The sequence below is a fragment of the Lentinula edodes genome (assembly GCF_021015755.1).
Source record: "Lentinula edodes strain Le(Bin) 0899 ss11 chromosome Unknown C8R40scaffold_15, whole genome shotgun sequence".
Taxonomy (NCBI): Eukaryota; Fungi; Basidiomycota; class Agaricomycetes; order Agaricales; family Omphalotaceae; genus Lentinula; species Lentinula edodes.
In genome coordinates, this window is record NW_025764321.1 from 499,849 (window position 1) to 518,785 (window position 18,937).

General features: G+C 44.4%; 2 non-coding genes across 2 annotated transcripts; both read right to left on the reverse strand.

The window, feature by feature from the left end:
* Positions 1 to 13,701: 13,701 nt before the first annotated feature.
* C8R40DRAFT_t119 lies at positions 13,702 to 13,775 on the reverse strand. The gene has a single exon. It is a non-coding gene; the product is annotated as a tRNA-Ile (tRNA).
* A 244-nt stretch (positions 13,776 to 14,019) lies between these two features.
* On the reverse strand, positions 14,020 to 14,093 carry C8R40DRAFT_t118. The gene has a single exon. It is a non-coding gene; the product is annotated as a tRNA-Ile (tRNA).
* Positions 14,094 to 18,937: the final 4,844 nt, after the last annotated feature.

The window sequence follows — 18,937 nt, forward strand, 5'->3', positions numbered from 1 at the left end:
CAAGTGTAAGTATGAGCATCATTGGCCTTATGCAGTGGTATAAGATCCAATAGCATCAAGCATATGAATTAATAACCAATGGTGGATAGCTGTTCTTGCATCCCTGCATTCAGAATGAGGATTGTACTGGGCCCGAACCAGTTGGATGAGATAAGATGCTGGTATCCGTACAGAACAAGTACAAGTCTTGAAAGAACATGTTCCATTGGAGAGATAACGGCGTCGCTGTTCTTCACTGATGTGAAGAGGTAGGTATAGGGAGTCATCATCTTCTACCAGTAGGACCTATTGGTACAGCAAGTTGAAGATAATATTTATTGTTATAAATGTGAAACATACCCTCAAAGGTTGACCTTCATGCATAACGTAAGGTGCTCCTGAAACCGACCAGCACAGAATCTTCATTCGAAAAGTAGAAGAGGTAATCTCATCAAGATTTATCTGGGGGCTGAGCCTATCCTTAATGGACTCCAGAAGCTGAGGACAAGGTGCTCCGGTCTCTTCAAGAAAGTTGCGGAAAATATCATCAAAAATCTTTCCCTCAAAAGATGTACCGGCCTCCGAGCATGTATCTGCGAAGTCCCGTAATGTTGCTGCTCTGAGGTTAATGTGAATTATAAAGTTCAAATCTTCAAATCTCCTGATAATCAATGTTTCAGTGCTTTGAACAAATTCCTCAGCACCACCATAAAAGCTTCAGACTATCTATGGACGGACTATCAGTAGAAATTTGGTAAAATTCAAAGCGGGATATCTTACATCGTTAAGTTTGAGTGAAGAATCAATACAAGGCATCTCGAAACCCTCAAGAAAGGCTTGAAAAAAAATGTTATCAACACCAACAGGTCCAATTATTGCATTGTGAAGCATGTCAGATGCCAGGCGTTGATGTCCAGCAGGAGAGCGTCCATGGAGTGCAGTAACCTAGCAAATTAATCCGCAACTAGAAACAAAAAATTCTAAATAACGAATCGTAGCGTACAGGCAGTATTTATATCTACGGAACGGCGCAGCGGTGCGGAGCGCCAGACTAAACTACTAGGAGCTATACGAGTAGTACCTGCTGTTGAAGGAGACTGCACTTGTTGAAGTTGAAACACACTGGAGCGCCCTTCAGCTAACCCAAGCAGTATGCCACCCAGCTCAGTGCAGAGAATGTCAATGCCTTAATACAAGACTAGTAGGTTGGACTACAAGCCTTATAGTTGCTCAGTACTCCAATAAACACTGTAGATATGACAGAAGTCAATATAGAGTGAGGATTGATTTGTATCTTTCAACTATAGTAGGAATACAGGTTTGTTTGGTCTTGTATGTACTAGAAACGCATGAGGCGTGATAATAGGTGTCCACAATTGTGCGCACCTATGAAAACTAACTAACTACAGTAACACTAAAGAAATAGCTAAGTTATGAGTTGTAAAACTAAGTAATGATGTCTGTAAGTACTTTATACACTAAGTAAGTCACTACAGTGATAACTAGGAGTGATGAAGCGCTGTGTAATGTATGTAGAAAGTGTTCTATCACTACAGTATGCTCAACACAACCCCCTGATGGAACACTTTTGCAATCTAGCACAAGTCCATCACTTTCACAACTTTTTCTTCTTCTCTTATCACAACCCCCCAACACTGTATATCCTTATTCATCGTCGGAGGTGGAAGGTTTGACAAGTCCGATCATAGTTCGGAACTTCTCTACCTTTTGTTTTACAAGGGCCTTTGTGAGCAGGTCTGCTGGATTATCCTCAGTGGGCAGGTAAGAAGGGGCAAGTTTGCCATGAATGACTTGTTCTCTGAGCCAGTAGAAAGTCCGATCGAGGTGCTTCATTCGTCCGTGATGTTCCGGATTTTTAGCAACTTGAATGGAGGATTGGTTGTCGACATGGATAATGGTAGGAGATGCGACTTTATAACCAAGCTCGGTGAGGAGAGAACGTATTGCCAACACTTCTTTGCCCACTGCATTAGATGCCACAAATTTGGCTTCTGTAGAGGATAGAGTAACCACAGGTTGTAGTTTACTACTCCAGCTGACAGCACCTGATCCAATCTTAATGATGTACCCAGTTGTTGACTTCCCATTATCCTTGTTACCACCCAAGTCTGCATCACTAATAGCTGTGATCAAGTCTGGTGCAGTAGGATCTGGTCCCAGTTCCAACTCGTAGTCGATAGTTCCCTTCAAATAGCGTAGCAAGTGCTTTACAGCAAGCCAGTGTGCAGGTCCGGGATTAGAGTTGAATCGAGTTAGAACACCAGTGGCAAATGCGATGTCTGCACGAAGAATCATTGCCAGGAACAGTAGGGAGCCAACAGCTGACATGTAGGGGATGTTAATCATTGCTTCTTTATCCTCTGGTGTCTTTGGACTATCTTCTTTAGAGAGGCTGACAGTGGGGTTCAAGGGAGTCTTTACTGGTTTAGAGTCTTGCATACTGAACTCTTCCAGTTTCCGAATGATGTATTGCTTTGCATTGAGATACAACTTTCGATTAGGACGATCTCTCCTGATTCCTATGCCGAGCAAGAAAGTAGTTTCGCCTAGATCTCGGAGTTTGAGCTCCTTGGATAGTTCAATGACGAATTTATTGAGGACACCAGAGTTTTTAGAAGCAAGAGTGATATCGTCTACCCATACTGGTACAATCACCTTGATATCGCCTCTTTGAAACAAGTAGACGCAAGGATCAGACTCTAAGCGTTTAAAGCCAAGTTTGACTAGAACACTACAGAGTTTCTCACTCCAAAGACGGGGGGACTGCTTCAAACCATAAATGGACTTGTTTAGCCTGCAGACTTTTTCTGGTCCACCTTGCTTGAATCCCTCAGGCTGTTTCATGTAGATAGTGGTGTCGATGTCCGAGTTAATGAAAGCCTATGCTAGTTTTCACTCAGGGGAGGTGTGTTTAGCCAAAACTTGAGCCCAAGGGCCCCTAAATTGCGGATCATGAAGCGCCCTACTACAAGGTACATGGTGAGGTAAGGTGTAAGTAGCATACTACAAGTACATATCAAAGTAAGAATGAAATGAAATGAAATTACAAGTACAAGAGAGGGATGGGAGGGAGGGTGACAAGAAAAAAGTGCAGATCAAGCTAGATCTGCTCAGATAACAGTTAGTACCTAGTAGAATGAAAGATCAGAGCTGATCTGCGCACTGAGAGCCCTGATATCCGAAGATCTGACAATCTGGAGGTGATATGAAGCAGTAGATGTGGTCAGATCTGTATGGATGTGTTGTGAGCTCTGTACAGTGGAGAGATCAGTGATAGTGGCGGAGCCATACCAGAAAATCCGTAATCTGAGACTCTAGAATGAAGCCTGTGGTCTGTACAGATGTAGGAGAGGCTGGTGGGGTGATGTTAGAGCTATCAGAGCTGTGGGGAGTGTGCAGATGTCCTACCCAAATCCGAAGATGGTGGGGGAAAGGAAGGAAGAAGGACAGAGTCAGATGACACTCCTGATCAAGCTAATCACAGGCCTCTGCTCGGAACTCCGGCACCTGTGATTGCCAGAAGTGCCCCATGACCTGCCTTGATCATCTGACAACAAGTTACCAAAACTTCGGAATTGCAAAGTCGAAGTTGGTGTGTAAAAGTACACACTGCCGGAGCAGTAGTAAAGGTAATGACAAACTGATTGCATAGCGTTGTTCCTGACGTGTTCCTGCTGTAGTCTACCCACGCACGCGTGTATATAGCGCGAGGACGACGAGCTATAAATAAAACAAACTCGAAGCTCCAGAATAAAAAGTTGAGCATTCTCAAGAAAAAGTGTTCATAGTGTGAGATCTGATCAAGATATGAACAAGGTGATTGTTGGAGGTGATTGGGGGAGTGGTAATCGAGATATTAGCAGATGGTAGTGATGGTAGGACAAGTGGAACAACAGCAATTAGATGTATTCATGTGCACTATTGAAGTGATGAACACAGATCTAATTGCTGTGGTGTATCTGTTGTTTGCAGAGGCCTCCAGAAACGCTCCCTACCCTTGGAATCCGCCTTCATGTCGAGCGCTCCAGTGTGTTTCAACTTCAACAAGTGCAGTCTCCTTCAACAGGTTATGGGCCCCGTGCTCTAAACTGTGTTGAGCATACTGTAGTGATAGAACACTTTCTACATACATTACACAGCACTTCATCACTCCTAGTTATCACTGTAGTGACTTACTTAGTGTATAAAGTACTTACAGACATCATTACTTAGTTTTACAACTCATAACTTAGCTATTTCTTTAGTGTTACTGTAGTTAGTTAGTTTTCATAGGTGCGCACAATTGTGGACACCTATTATCACGCCTCATGCGTTTCTAGTACATACAAGACCAAACAAACCTGTATTCCTACTACAGTTGAAAGATACAAATCAATACTCATACTATATTGACTTTGGTCATTGTTACTGTGTTTATTGGAGTACTGAGCAACTACAAGACTCTGTAGCACAACCTACTGAGCTTGTATTAAGGCATTGACAATCTGTGCACTGAGCTGGGTGGCATACTGTTTGGGTTAGCTGAAGGGCGCTCCAGTGTGTTTCAACTTCAACAAGTGCAGTCTCCTTCAACAGGTTATGGGCCCCGTGCTCTAAACTGTGCATTGATCTGTTGTTGTCCTTGCTTGTTCTTTACTTGTGCGCTCCCATCAGTACTCCTACTGTTGTGGTCTTTCCAACTACCTTCTGTCTATCTTGACTACTGTTAACAATGTCTTCTACAACCATCTCAACCACTCCATCATTTAAAGTCCTCACCAAGGACAACTACAATGACTGGCAGGGGAACATGAAAGCATCTCTGATGTCTCATGGGTTATGGAGACTAGTCAGTGGAAAGGAGAAACAACCCCCAGCCTCTGATACAGAGAAACTGGAGAAATGGGAACTTAAAGCTGAAAAGGCTGCTGGCTTGATTTATCTTGCTGTCAGTCCTGCTCAACAAGTTTCAATAAAGGCTCATCAAGAGGATCCTATTCGTATGTGGTCTATCCTGGAGAAGCAACATGTGTCCAAGAAGCCTGGTGCTAGGTTTAATGCCTATAATGCGCTCTTCACCATCACAAAGTCTGCTGATGAATCTCTAATGGATATGGCTGCTAGAGTTGAAGCTGCAATGGCTGATATTCAGAATCTGCGCCCTCCTGCTGCTCCTATTGCTGTCCAGTCAAATGGACTTCCTGCCCTCGGATTCACTCTCGATTCCTTGGACTCTGAATTACAATCTATGGCTCTCATCCGTGCTCTACCAGAGGAATATAGGCACCTATCTTCAAACTTGCTTATGCAGGACAACCTCGATAAAGAGAAAATCCTTGCAGCATTCCTAGCAGAACAGCAGAATCAAGAGCACGCTGAGCAGCAGTCTGTGAATCGAGCTGCACAGGCTGCATCCTCTTCTAACAAGAAGAAGAATAACTACAGAGCTCCTGTTAGGACTGGGGAACCTAAGGACTACTGTAAGTGGTGTGGTAAAAAGGCGGTTCACTGGCAAGAGGACTGTCCCATTAACCCCCACAACAAAAGGAAAGGCATTCAAGCCAATAAAGCTAAAGTGACAGAGGTAGATGATGATGGGGTGACTGAAAGTGCTGGTTCAGCTACTGCAAGTTCTCTTTCTAATGTACTTTCTGCTTCATCATTTGCTGATACTATGGAATGGAATACAGACACAGGCGCCACTTCTCATATGACTCCACACAGAAACTGGATTCGAAACTATACTCCACATAGAGTTCCAATTCGACTTGCAGATCATACTGTTGTGTATTCTGAAGGAATGGGCGAGGTGCTTTTCACTCCTATTGTTGATGGCAAAAAAGCCAGACAAGTGTTATTTTCTAGAGTCTTACATGTACCTTCACTTAATAACAATCTCCTCTCTGTTCTATATCTCACCAAGCACAAAGGTTTTACTGTACAAATCCTAAAAGATACAATGGAGTTTACTCTTAATGGTTCTGTTCTATTTACTGCTTCAGTCAATAACAAATCAGTTGGTTATCTTAATGGTCTTACTATAAGTAATGGTACAGAGGATGAAAGTGCGCATATTGGTGGTACAACTCTGCCTCTGAATCTTGAGCTTTGGCATAGACGCTTCTTTCACTATAATTATGGTGATGTTAGCAAGCTGTCTAAGAATAAGATGGTTGAGGGCTTTAAACTCGAGTCTAGTGCAAAACCAGACCCAGTATGTGAACCTTGTCTTGGGGGAAAGATGCATGCAAATCCCTTCCCCAGTACTGAGACCCGCGCTTCTGAAGTGTTGGAACTTGTCTTTACGGATGTACATGACACTGGTATCATCTCACATGAAGGCTACCGCTATTGGATTCCGTTCATCTGTGATAAAGCACGCTTTAGAGCAGTAATACCGATGAAGAAAAAGAGTGATGCATTTGCAGCATTCAAGCGGTTCAAGGCCTGGGCTGAGAAGGTTACTGGATTAAAAGTCAAGATACTCAGACACGATAAAGGTGGAGAGTATATATCCAAGGAGTTTGAAAAGTTCTTACAAGATGAAGGGATTGAAGTACAACGTACAGCTAGAAATCGACCTCAACAAAATGGAGTCGCTGAAAGGCTAAATAGGACATTGGCGGAACTACTGACTGCTATGCTGCTGGAATCGGGTTTACCAAAGACATTCTGGGTGGAATGCCTGGCTGCGCTTGTTTATGTGTTGAACCGTTGCCCAACATCAGCTGTTCCAGATGTGACTCCGTATGAAGTCTTCTACAAGAAGAAACCTAATGTGGAGAATCTTCGGGTATGGGGATGCATGGCCTATGTGCATGTTCAAAAGGACAAGAGACTACACCTTGGTTCTCATATGGAAAAGTGTGTGTTCATTGGGTACCCTGAGGGAGTTAAAGGATGGAAGTTCTGGAACCCTGTCACCAAGAAGGTTATCATCAGTGAACGTGCAGACTTCGATGAACGATACATGTACGCATCCAAATCACCAGATAAACCAACTCTTCGTAAAGACTATGTTCCTCCTGAGACTACTCCGAAACAACAACCTCTTAAAGTGACTTCGAGTGCCCCCAATGAATTATTCACTCTGCCAATCCCTATTGATGAATCTGAATCAGACTCTGAATCCAACTCCGAAGTTGATAAGGGCAATGCGCCTAACTCGCCTTGACTCGAACATACACCTGGTCCGGATATTCCTGTGACTGAGGATGAATCTGATGAGCTGCCCATTGCTATACGACGTCCAGCACGTAACCGTAAGCCTATGCCTATTTTCACTCATAGGGAGGTGTTTAGCCATAAACTGGGCCAAAGCCCCATTAAATTGAATGCATCATGCAGGGCTATAAGACCTATGAGATGTTGTTGAGGGGTGGCTGGTGGTGTGAAAAATGTGAATGAGGCATGAGATGAATGGATGATTATTGGAGAGAGTTAGTGAGGGAAATGGATGACATGTATCCAGAAGACCACTGGGAATAAAGTGTTAAGTGTCTCAGGAATATTTCCAAAGTAAGCATTAAACCAATCTCAAACTTGAGAGAGGTGTTACTACTTGTTCAGAAAATTCCTAATTCACCCAAAAGCTGTTATCCATGTACAGTGTTGAAACACTGAAGGATGAAAAGTGGATAAAGTCCAGATAATTGTTGAGCTGAATCCTTGTGAAGACCTGAATCTATGGGATGTAACTCAAAAGTGATCCAAACTTGGGAGAGATTTGGTGAGTCAGATGAAAATTCCTGTATAGGCAGGGCCTAAGGATATGAATCTGAGAGATGGTGCAGAGCATAGAAAACTCCACTGAAAATCCTTGTATAGGTGGGACCTAAAGGATGTAGCCAGATATGGATTCTTGCACAGGTGGGACCTGGGGAATAAATCCTAAGGCAAAACTAGATAAAACTCTCTATATGGATGGAGCTAAAGATGTAGATCTGAGAGCTGTACACCTGTAAACCAAATTGTGACAATATTTGGAGAGGTGAGCTCAATGTTGATGATGTGAATCACAGAGACTAAAGGGTGGAAATCCTTGTGTAGGTAAAACCTAAAGGATGTGGCCTGCACAGGTAAGACCTGATAGCTATAAACTGAAGGTGAAAATCCTTATATAGCTGAAGCCAGGAGGATGGGAACCAGCAGTGAAAAGGAGATTTGAAACTAAAGGTGAAGATCCTTGTATAGGCAAGGAAAGCCTAAAGGATGTGAACCTAAGGCCTAGAGCTGAAGATTCTTGTACAGGTGGGACCTGAAGAATATAACTCCAAGGTGAAGATCCTTGTATAGGCAGAACCCAAGGGATCTGAACCCAAGATTAAATGGAGGATTTGAAAGTGAAGCCAAAGTGTGACTGAGTGAAATCCTTGTACAGGCAGGGCCTGAAGGATAGGGACCAAAAAGAGGATCCTTGTACAAGCAAGGCTTGAAGGATTTACAGGAGTGGAATGTCTTGAACAATAGCTGAGAGTGAGGAAATAGTCTGAATTTTTATAGCAGTAAGTGATTTTAAAAAATAAAGAAATCATGAAAATGACACTTAGCAGATTAAATTTCTGTGAGACCACTATGTGGAGTATCTGACCATAAGGGATTGAAAGGATAGTGATGATTGGTTGCAGTCCTTGTTCCAAGTTGACTGAAGCTATACAAATATTGGATGATAGCTGAGAAACTGGAACAGAATGGACAGAAGTGCTAGGTTGGAATCCTTGTTTAGGGCAGGTCCTAAAGGATGTAAACCAGGAGATGGCAGAATATTAATGGTTTAAAGGATTGGTTGAGATCCTTGTCCAGGAGCATATTGAAGCCTGAGGGATATAATAAACCAATTGCTGATCATCATAAGATGAAGAAATGAGATCCCTGTGCAGTATAAAACTGAGGGATAGGTTGAAGGATTAATGTGTAGTTGACTCCTTGTACAGAAACAAAGCCTGAAGGAAATGGATAACCCCAAGTGTAAAACTTGTGTGGCTAAGGAAAGGATAGTTTGTAGATGAGGAGAGGATTTTGGATCCAAAACTCCAAAGCCTTTTAAAGAGGCAAACTTGAAGTGAGGTGATTGACTGAAGTGAAAGATTCACTGAAGTGAACATTGGAAGCTAAATAAATAGCTCAGATTTGGTGCCCAATATCCTGAGACAATGTGAAGTATGAGCAGTAGCTCTTCCTTTTGATTACAAACTGCTTCAGGAAATGGATTGGATCCAATATCTGAAGAGAATGCAGAGGACTAAACAATCACTGACAAGTGAAAGTTCAAGGGTCCAGACCACCACTGGTGAGAAAAATGACCAGGCCACTATTGGCAAGAGAAAATCTATAGCAGAAGTTTCAGCTTCACTGTAGCTATATAGACAATGAGCTGAAGTGAAGGATTGGTGTTAAGATGTGTGAAGGAGATCCAAGTTGAGCAGAAAAAGCTCTTGAGAAGCCTCCTGAAGAAGGTGAACAAGATCAGGAACTAATCCTGAAATCAGCTGAGAAGCCAATGGTTGAATACATCAGGAGCTGAATTATGGATAATCAACTTGACAGAGGAGTTGAAGGGTAGCAGCAGGAAGCCAAGGAGAAGGCTGAGAGAGAAGGATATAGACAGATAGGGCTGGATATATCCTAAATCAACATAGAGCAGCTTGGATATGGAAGTAGTGGAGAGCCAAGGAGATTGAGGGTGATGAGGAATTAGACAAGCATGATGGATAAATCTGAGGAAATTCTGAGTCCTAGCTGGATAAGCTGGATAAGACAGAATATCTCCTGAGTTTACAAATGCTGCAGTCTCAACCCTTCAGACTGATTAGGCTGAATTATATCCAAATATAATGAATGAGTGACAGATTGACTTGTTTAACTCTCAATTATGGATGCTTGTGAGATTGACCTGCAGAGACTCAAATACCAGCTGGATCAAGCTAGATAGAAGAAGCCCATATAGCAGGAATAGGCCTAAATGAGAAGCTGGAGGACAGCCAAGAGGTGCTGAAGATAATCAGGAGTCAGCCTGGATGATATCTGATAGGCTACAGGAAAGCCAAAGGAAATTCAGAGAGATTATTAGGCAGAAGTCTCTCCAAGGCAATAAGGCATGAAGTGGCCTAAATGGCTCTTGAATCATAGCAAATCACCCTGCATAAGGAGTTGAAAGAAAGCAGGAGGAAGCTGAAGATGCTTAGAAGGTAAATCAGGAATCTCAGCTGATCAGGCTGGATAAGGGCAGGATGTAGAGCAAGGAAAACTTGAGGTAAAGTGATCCAAATAGCTTCCATCATGAGGAATCAGCCTGGATGAGATGATACAGGATACCCAGTGGAGAATGGTAATCCTGAAGAGGTAAATGGGCCTCAAAAAGTCTCTGATAACAGCTAAATGGGCTGAATAGGAGACAGGGAGGAGCCTGAGATGAAGGCAGAGGTAAAGTGGCCCAGGTAGGTCCTGGGTGAGGTGCTACAGGATATCCAGAGGAAGATGGAGGATTTGATGAGTGAAAGGAGCCTCAGGAAGTCCTAGATCTCAACTGATCAGGCTGGATGAGGCACATGAAGGAGGCTGAGAGAAAGGAAGGCATAAATGGCCTGATTGGGCTCTGGATCATAGCAGATCAGGCTGGAGAAGAGGCTGGAGAATACCAAGAGGAAGATATTGATATTGATGAAGGAGATAGGCCTCAGGAAGTTCTAGATCATCACAGCTGATCAAGCTGGAAGAGCCAGGAAGGCTCCTGAGATGAGTGAGGAGATAGAGTAGCCTGAGCAGGGCCTGGATCATGATAGATCAGGCTGGATAAGAGGCTGAAGGATGCCAGGAGGAGGATGAAGGTGCTGATGAGGGAGATAAGCCTCAGGAGGTCCTAGATCACAGCTGATCAAGCTGGATAAGAGGGAGGAAGGTGTCTGAGATGAGTGAGGAGATGAAGTGCCCTGAATAGGGCCTGGATCATCACAGATCAGGCTGGATAAGAGGTTGGAGGACATCAGGAGGAGGATAGAGGTGCTGATGAGGGAGATAAGCCTCAGGAAGTCCTAGATCACAGCTGATCAGGCTGGATAAGGCATGGATGGCAATGAGGAGCTTAGGAAAGAGATTCCCAAGGTTTCTGAGGGTATCAGGCAAGTGAGAGAGCTGGGATCTGAAGATCAGAGTGAAGGAGGTCCAGGGAAAGGTTGAGATGAAGATGTGCTATGGAATAGCAAGGAGATTGACCAAAAAAGGACCAGATCAACCTAGATCTGCCCAAACATCAGTTGAAAACCATGTAAAACACCCATAAAAGATATCATAAACACACTGAGAACCCAGACCTCTAATCTATACACAAAAGACAAGAAGAAATGATGTTGAAGCTATCAGAGCTATGACAGGTCCTTGAATCTGAGGCTAGGCCTGTACAGATGAAAGGAGGACCTGGAGGATGATGTTGAAGCTATCAGAGCTGTGGAAGAAAGCCAGTGTTCTCACCCAAATCACCAAAGTGGCAGGAGATGGTGGTGGTAAGAGAGAAAGGAAGAGCTGATGGGATCACATGATTCTGACCTTTTTCACACAGGCCTCTGCTCAGAAACTCTGGCACCTGACTGAAACAGAACACATGATCAACACATCACCTGATCCAACTGGCCCCATGTGAGGTGCTACCTGTACACATCTGAGGACAGAAGTGAGGTGTGACCTGTACACATGTTGAGAAGTGAGGTCTGGCCTGTACACAACTGAAGAAGTGAGGTGGAAACACCTGTACACAACTGAAGAGGTGAGGAACACAGCCTGTACACTTCTGTAAAAAATCAGGTGGAACCTGTACACATCTGAGGGTGAGACCCTGTACAGAAGTGAGGTAAAACCTGGAGAGAGAGAGATAAATCTGTACACAGCTGAAAAGTGAGGTTGTGGAGAAACCTGTACACATTTTCAGAAGTGAGGAATATCTGTAGAGTTTTTGGTGAGAGGCAGCAACTGAATATTTATGTACCTGTCAGAAGTGAGGAGGAGGCCTCCTGTACACTTCCAAGGTACTGAATGAAAGATTCAGTTGCTGGTGGGGATCTGTTGGTTTGCAGAGGCCTCCAGAAACGCTCCCTACCCTTGGAATCCGCCTTCATGTCGACCTCCTGGTGAATGGTGGAAAACAAAACCATCCTCTTCCCGTGTACCAGCTCCTAATGATGACTCTGATGATTCTAATGACGACTACTACAGGGATGCTGAACTTGCATCAATCTCCACTCAACAAGTGGAACCTCGAAATTATAGAGAGGCAATGCACAGTTCAGAAGCATTCAAGTGGGAGGAAGCTATGAATGATGAAATCTCTGCTCATCTTGCTAATAACACTTGGGATATCGTTGACCTCCCACCAGGAGAGAAAGCAATTGGGTCTACTTGGGTATTCCGGATTAAACACAATGCTGATGGTTCTATTGAACGATTTAAAGCCCGCCTCTGTGCTCAGGGTTTCAGCCAAAGACCTGGTTTTGACTATTTGGAAACCTATGCTTCCACTCTGCGCTGGTCCTCATTACGTCTTGTCCTTGCTTTAGCAGCAATTGATGATATGGAGCTTCGCTCTGTTGACATCTCACATGCATTCATTAACTCGGACATCGACACCACCATCTATATGAAACAGCCAGAGGGATTCAAGCAAGGTGGACCAGAAAAAGTCTGCAGGCTAAACAAGTCCATTTATGGTTTGAAGCAGTCACCCCGTCTTTGGAGTGAGAAACTCTGTAGTGTTCTAGTCAAACTTGGCTTTAAACGCTTAGAGTCTGATCCTTGTGTCTACTTGTTTCAAAGAGGCAATATCAAGGTGATTGTACCAGTATGGGTTGATGATATCACTCTTGCTTGTAAAGATCCTGGTGTACTTGATAAGTTTGTCATTGAACTGTCAAAGGAGCTCAAACTCCGAGACTTGGGCGAAACCACCTTCTTGCTCGGCATAGGAATCAGGAGAGATCGTCCTAATCGAAAGTTGTATCTCAATGCGAAGCAATACATCATTCGGAAACTGGAAGAGTTCAGTATGAAAGACTCTAAACCAGTAAAGACTCCCTTGAACCCCACTGTCAGCCTCTCTAAAGAAGATAGTCCAAAGACACCAGAGGATAAAGAAGCAATGATTAACATCCCCTACATGTCAGCTGTTGGCTCCCTACTGTTCCTGGCAATGATTCTTCGTGCAGACATCGCATTTGCCACTGGTGTTCTAACTCGATTCAACTCTAATCCCGGACCTGCACACTGGCTTGCTGTAAAGCACTTGCTACGCTATTTGAAGGGAACTATCGACTACGAGTTGGAACTGGGACCAGATCCTACTGCACCAGACTTGATCACAGCTATCAGTGATTCAGACTTGGGTGGTAATAAGGACAATGGGAAGTCAACAACTGGGTACATCATTAAGATTGGATCAGGTGCTGTCAGCTGGAGTAGTAAACTACAACCTGTGGTTACTCTATCCTCTACAGAAGCCGAATTTGTGGCATCTAATGCAGTGGGCAAAGAAGTGTTGGCAATTCGTTCTCTCCTCACCGAGCTTGGTTATAAAGTCGCATCTCCTACCATTATCCATGTCGACAACCAATCCTCCATTCAAGTTGCTAAAAATCCGGAACACCACGGACGAATGAAGCACCTCGATCGGACTTTCTACTGGCTCAGAGAACAAGTCATTCATGGCAAACTTTGTTAAAGTCATGACTGAAAACAAAGTGACCAGACTGGGGATTGAACCCAGGACCTTCTGGTTATATTCCAGATGCTCTAACCAACTGAGCTACCCGACCTTGGTTCAACTAATGAGGACTTTACATATGGTAACAGTGGCCATCCAATCAACACTTCTTAAGGACTTACTATCTTCTTTTGCCTTGGTTGATGGAATTTTGCATAATACCATTTACACCTCATTAGGGTGTCAGGATTGAATCCTAACACACCCTCCCAATCTGACACACTTATGTAATCAATCATCCCCGAGGCTAGCGCTCCGGGGCCCATAACCTGTTAAAGTCATGACTGAAAACAAAGTGACCAGACTGGGGATTGAACCCAGGACCTTCTGGTTATATTCCAGATGCTCTAACCAACTGAGCTATCCGACCTTGGTTCAACTAATGAGGACTTTACATATGGTAACAGTGGCCATCCAATCAACACTTCTTAAGGACTTACTATCTTCTTTTGCCTTGGTTGATGGAATTTTGCATAATACCATTTACACCTCATTAGGGTGTCAGGATTGAATCCTAACAAACTTGCCCCTTCTTACCTGCCCACTGAGGATAATCCAGCAGACCTGCTCACAAAGGCCCTTGCAATTCCAAAGGTAGACAAGTTCCGAACTATGATCGGACTTGTCAAACCTATAACCTCCGACGATGAATAAGGATATACAGTGTTGGGGGGTTGTGATAAGAGAAGAAGAAAAAGTTGTGAAAGTGATGGACTTGTGCTAGATTGCAAAAGTGTTCCATCAGGGGGTTGTGTTGAGCATACTGTAGTGATAGAACACTTTCTACATACATTACACAGCGCTTCATCACTCCTAGTTATCACTGTAGTGACTTACTTAGTGTACAAAGTACTTACAGACATCATTACTTAGTTTTACAACTCATAACTTAGCTATTTCTTTAGTGTTACTGTAGTTAGTTAGTTTTCATAGGTGCGCACAATTGTGGACACCCATTATCACGCCTCATGCGTTTCTAGTACATACAAGACCAAACAAACCTGTATTCCTACTATAGTTGAAAGATACAAATCAATACTCATACTATATTGACTCTGGTCATTGTTACTGTGTTTATTGGAGTACTGAGCAACTACAAGACTCTGTAGCACAACCTACTGAGCTTGTATTAAGGCATTGACATTCTCTGCACTGAGCTGGGTGGCATACTGTTTGGGTTAGCTGAAGGGCGCTCCGTGTGTTTCAACTTCAACAAGTGCAGTCTCCTTCAACACAGCCTGCTCAATCTACCTCCTACATCGCTTCTAGACCCTCCCCTGAACTCCGATCTGTCCGGATCAGGCCTAGAACCCTTCAGGAGCGCCTACAAGTCATCCCAGAAGCTGGTACTGCCCCCCAAGTCACAGGATCTGAGCACAGAGAAGCTTCCATTGCACTTTCTACTCATTCCCATCACTCATCCCATCAAATACCTTTACAGGATCGCATTTCCGCCGCTCTCACGCCTCCTGATGCCCTGGAACAGGTCCGCCTCACTGCTGAGGCCCTTGGTCAGGTTGTTGAGCAGTACAGGAACAATGAACTCTCTCCCAATGATGCTTTCAGAGCCCTTAGATCCCTCACTGATGATCCCACTGTTGTTAGAGACTTCATTGGCCAAATTCAGGAGATCCAAAGGGATCATCTCAGAGCCTCTAGGGAGAGAGTTGCAGCTGCCAAAGCTGCCAGGGTTGCTGCTGCTGCTGCCTCTAAGAGTAGAATTAGTGATGGACCACTTGTGTCAACTGAGAAAGCTGTTAATGAGGCTGCTTGGGCCCTCATGGAGAGAGAGCTTGCTGAGAATGCACTCCAGCTTGCTGCTGCTGAAGCTGAAGCAGATCAGATGGAGCAGGATGCTCATCAGGACAGAAGCAACTCTCTGCAACAAGCTCTTCTCAAACTTGTTGGTCAAACTCAGAGTTCCTCCTCTCCTGGTACATCCTCTGGACTCCCTCCCAGTCTCCTGGAGGCAGCTCCTCATCTCTCTGCCCTCACTTCTTCAGATATCCTCTCTCCCACTGTTTCTGAGACTTGGAAATTGCGGATGCTCTTCACTGTGGACAGTCATGTTGACACCACAGTCAGTTTACTCTCTGCCCAGCCATTCACTGATCCCCTACCTCAGTCCTTACTCAAACTCATTGTCAAGGATAGGTATGTGGACTTTGAAAAGATCCATGCTTCCATCACTAGTTACACTAGCATCTTTGATGATAGCACTACCTTTGGCTCAGAGTACAAACTGGTCAAGAAGGAGCACTCAATCCGTTCTCTCCCTGTCACATCTGAAGCACAGTGGCTCCGAGTTTTTGATGCCTGGCTTGCCCCAGTGCTTAAGATCTATCCCCATCGTCAGAGTGAGCTTTCTGCATACAAGGCATCTATTATGGAGTTTTTCAGAGCTGCTCCATCAGATCCCTCTATTGCCTTTAGAGTGGACAGGGAGGCGCGCCAGAAAGCTTCTAACACTCCCTTTGACCTTGGAAATGCAGAAAACTTCAGACTTCTGTTGCTTAAGGAACTTCTCAGTGCTAGAAAACGTCCCAGCTCCTCTCCTAGCACTTCTTCTGCTTCAAAGCGCCAGGATACTCCTTGTATCCTTTGGAATGAAGGGAAATGCACTTCCCCATGTCCAAATCGCCGCAAGCATGGCTTCTGTAGTGTCTGTGGAGAGCCCCACAAAGCAGTTGACTCCCAATCCTGCTATGAGAAGCTTAAGCACAGTAGATCAGAGGGTAGAAACCGCTCTGGCAGGGCCTAGATCATTAGCTGGTACTAAGAGAGCTACTCCAGAGTCAAACTCCGGTTCTAGCAACTCTATACCCCGGTTTAGGCGTGGTTATTTATGGTCTACTTCATCTAGTTCTTCAGAAATCATTCCTCCCAGTATCCAATCCACTTTGACTGCACCTCCACTTCCTTCACCTCCTGAACATCTCTTGAACAATCCTCAGATTCAATCCACTCTCAAAGCTATGGCTCCATACATCAAAGTTGAGACTCCTTTCAATGTTGACAGATTGGAGAGTCTCCTTGCTTCCCATCCCAATCAGCCCTTTGTAGCCTCTGTGATGCGCTCCTTGAGAGAGGGTTTCTGGCCTTTCTATGAGGCAGAGTGGGAAGTAGAGTCTAAGCAAAAACTGGATAACTATGTCTCTGAGCCTCAAGACTTTGTTGCACTGAGAGCTCACAGAGATCAGGAAGTTGCAGCTGGGAGATGGTCTGAAGCTCTACCTGAAGATTTTGTACTTTTACCTGGGATGAAAGTTTCTCCCATGTTTGTGGTCTGGCAGAAAGGAAAACCTCGAGTTGTTATGGACCATACTGGCTCTGGCCTTAATGACAACATCCCTAAAGCAGAGGGAAAAGTCAAGTATGATGATATGCACACCTATGGTCAAGTACTTAATGATATCTTGAAAGAGCATCCTGATGAAGAACTCATTCTCTTCAAAAGTGATGTCTCTAAAGCTTTCCTCAACCTCCCTGGTCATCCCCTCTGGCAGTTATGTCAAGTTGTGGAGGTTGATGGTAGATATCACATAGTCCGACGTTTGGTGTTTGGAACCAGGACTTCACCCCGCTGTTGGTGCAGCCTCTCATCTCTAATGTGTTGGTTTGGCTCTGAGAAGCTTGGGATCATTGGTCTCCATGTCTATATGGATGATTTCTATGGCTGGGACTTTAAGAGGAATCTGTTACTGTTCCATGATCAACTCCGCCCTAAGAGACAGGTCCAACTCCTTGTATTCTGGGACATGATCTTGTGTCCTTATGAAGACAAGAAACAGGAGCATGGAGTCACTCTAAAGATCATTGGATTCTGGGTAGATATTGTCAAGGGATCCATCTCACTCTCTTCTGAGTCTATCCAGGGTCTTGTAGCAGACATCACCTCATTCCTCTCCTCCCCAAAGCGCCAGGCTGCTCTCAGAGATTGGCAACACCTAGCTGGTTCACTGAACTGGTCCTTGAATGTTCTCCCATGGGCTAGACCTGCATTGACAGAGATGTACAGGAAAATGAGTGGAAAGACTCTTCAGTTCCGAGCTATTCCTATCAATGGTGAAGTTTACAGGGATTTGACTTGGTTCTCAGATCTCCTACAGACTGCTATTGGAATCCGATTTGTAGATGCTCAGAGATGGCATGACAGTGAAGCAGACTTTGTGGGTTGGACTGATGCAAGTAACATTGGCCTTTCCTATGTCTATGCAGGAAATGGTTTCTGTTATCAGCTTCATCCCACTGAGGGCAGTCCAGTTGTAGACATCTTCTTCAGAGAACTCCTCTCCATCCTCTGTCTGTTTCATCACATTGCTTCCAAACCCTCTCCTCCTCAACATGTCCTCATCTACTCTGACAGTCTGGATTCAGTTCAAGTGCTCAACTCACTTTCCACTAGAGAGTCTTCTCACAACTCCATTCTCCTGGCCATTGCTGCCATTGTTCTCAAGACTGGGATAGATATCAGAGTCCGCCATATTGCTGGTAAATCTAACATCAGAGCTGATTTGTTGTCCCGACTTTTGCTTGATGATTACAAGCTTCAATTCCCCTCAGAACGCGTCCGCTTATTTGAGCCTCCTAGAGAGCTCCTGCCGGCGCGATGGAGAGGGTGCTTTTAGAGGCATTGGGTGGGCAGAGCCGCCGGAATGGCCCCTCTGTCCACCCACCTATGGACTTGAACAAATTAGATGATCTTGTCCTCTTTCTCCAATCTCATGCAATTGAACAGTCAACTAAAAACAACTACTCTACTGGTGCTAGGGACTATGTCCGCTTCTGTACCTCTCACAACCTCTCTCTGGACCCTACTCCATCCACTCTATCCAGGTACATTGCCTTTACATCAAGGCACAAAGCTTCTGGTCCAAAATATCTTACTGGTGCAAGGCACTATCTGAAAGATGTCTATCCCCACTTTGATGAATCTCGTTCCCATCCTCTTGTACAAGCTACAATCCGTGGTTCCAAGAAGGTTAGAGCTGACCCTGTCAAAAGGAAGCCACCACTCCGCACTTCACACCTTCAACAGTTCCTTGAACTTAAAACCAAGTCTTACAATCATCTTCTGTTTGCAACCCTCATAAGCTGCTGCTTCTATGGATGTCATAGAGTTGGTGAACTCACATTCCCTAATCAGAAGTCACTCCGAGATTGGAGGAAGGTAATAAAGCGCTCCACCCTCAAGTTTGAGGCTGGGAGAGCTGG